The following is a 2,561-nucleotide window of genomic DNA, read 5'->3' as shown; positions in this document are numbered from 1 at the left end:
TATATATATATTAAGGACCTCAGTAAGCATTGCTCTAGATGTACTATCTTGTAAGTCATAATATATGGTAACCGGAAGACAATAAAAGTTAAAGAGCACTGATTCTTGTTTCTCAACTGTAAAATATATTATTTATTAATATCTATCAGTTGTATATCAATAACAAACACACGCAAACACAAAAATACACATTCACTTACACATACACATGCATACACATACACGTACGCATGTATAGCAGTGATTGTAAGAGCTTTCTGATAGAACAGCTTATCATCTAATATATATCAGATATACAATTTCAGGAATTAATGTCGTGTAGTAGGTTACGTAATTTCACTACACCTATACATCGTATATTAAATCTACGACAGATTTCTTTTTCCGTTTTTTTTTTATGTAACATCTGAACTAGATTTATGAAAACACAGAGCATGACCTCAAAATTTTGAATCAAGATCTCTGTGTTTCAAAATAGAGAAAGTTTTTCAAAAGAATTCCACAAATATTTTTTTTCTTTTACAGTTTAAGAATTTCATTGTTACTTTTCACTAGTTGCACGAATTTTTGCTGGATGACCTGGTTCTCATGATTTAGGCGTATTTGTCTAATCGAGCTGAATATTCTGTTCTATGTTCAAGAAAACACATTTGACTACAATTTATTCTGAATATTTAAAGATGTATGAGAAAATCAAAGAAGTAACAATGATGTACGAAAATTGTGAAGTGAGGCATCAATTGCAGATCCGCTTTTACTATCAATCATTGAAAAATACACGAAGCCCAAGCAACTCAAGTCATCTATTTTATTCCAAACTTCAAAAGAAAAATAATACGACTGTATTGGTATTATTAAGCGGTTATGCCGTATTATTTTCATATTATTTTGGAAAATAAACTTAATCTCTAAATCCAAGTTGTGTTAAAAGCAGGACAAATATTTAACATCCCCAAAATAATAAGCATTGAAAATATATCTACAAAATTATGTTCAACTATTGTTAAGAAAATTAGAATGGTATATATGAGTTATACACACACACGCGCACGCACATACACACACACATACATATATATATATACATACATACAGAAAATTAATATAGACAGCAGTCTATATTAATGTTTAACCAAAAACGTCTATATCAGTGTTTTACAAAAAAAAAAAAAAAGACTATAATTATCACTGAATGTGACTAGAGTGCTATTTCTATCAATTTAGGTGTTTCTAGCACCCTAGTCACATTTAGCGACAATTATAGTTTTCCTATATATATGCAAGGTGGTTTTGGAGATTAGAATCCGCACAAGATTATAACACCTCTTAATTTAATTTGAATATCTGTCCAGAACATTTTATGCGTTTAGCCATTTCCCACGCAATCCTTCTTTGTGTTTGATATATCTCCATCTGCTGTAAGAAGAAATGAAACTTGCAAGGTAGCGGAGCCATAGATTTCACAAAGGAATTCAAAGAAAGCTCGTGCATAATTTGTGTCTTCCGAAGCTTTTCTCCAGTTCAGTCATTATTCATGCACCATACTTTTTTCTTCTTGGAAGAGAACACGTTTACTCAAAGATCATGAGTTTTTTACTCTGAGCTTTGTTGTTGCTCCGGGAGGGTGTAACTGCAGGTAGCATAGTTAGCTTCTTTTTTTTTCTTAAAGACTTCATTTAATTTCTTTCTTATTTTTATCAAATCAATCCTGGCAGAACGAGCTTCGATGGCCCATTATGCCACCTACATAGACGCATAAATCTTTCATAGTGTGTGAAGACCATCATGTTTCCACGTTTTCAGTATTGATTGTTTAGTCTTTCAGGAATACTTATTTAGTCTTTCAGAGATGGCTTCAGATGGTTTCATTTTTAAATGATAATTATTTGTGATTCTCCTGTAGCCATCTTACAGACGTTTGCCCTGAGCGCATATCCAGCTTCTAAATATCAATGTTATTCTACGAATGGTAAACCTGTGATTAGCGCTGCATAAAGCTCTACGCATTGATCTTATTAGAATATCACTTAGTGCGCATCTACTTCGAATGGTAAAATTGTTTGGAGCGAAGATGATTTGCAGCTTGCTGGAATGGGGAGATTGGATTGCTTATAAGAGCTTGCATTCTGCTCATTAGGAGATTGTCATTACACTAAGGATAAATGCTCTATGTTCAATGACATGAGTCCTTGCATCCCTACCAGATTCTACTCTGGAAGTCAGTGCATAAAGCAAAAATAGTTTATCAGAAGCTGACAGGGTCACAATGAAATTCATTCTTTGTTTTATGAGAATAGTCCAAGCTTGGCAAGCACGATCTGACTCATTTATTCTAACTTTTCCAGTGGAATTCTTAGAGATATGATGCCATTGCTTACAATTTGGAGTAAAACTTCAGGTTAAATACTGTAGACAACCAATTTTACTGTACGATGCTTGTGTATGTCTACATTTCCAAAGGTAAATACACGCGCGCACACGCACACAGACACAGATACACACTCACACACACACACACACACACACACATACACATATATATATATGTATATATATATATA

This window comes from Octopus bimaculoides, chromosome 2, assembly GCF_001194135.2.
Source record: "Octopus bimaculoides isolate UCB-OBI-ISO-001 chromosome 2, ASM119413v2, whole genome shotgun sequence".
In the NCBI taxonomy this organism is placed as follows: Eukaryota; Metazoa; Mollusca; class Cephalopoda; order Octopoda; family Octopodidae; genus Octopus; species Octopus bimaculoides.
Note: the sequence above shows the minus strand (reverse complement) of the source record.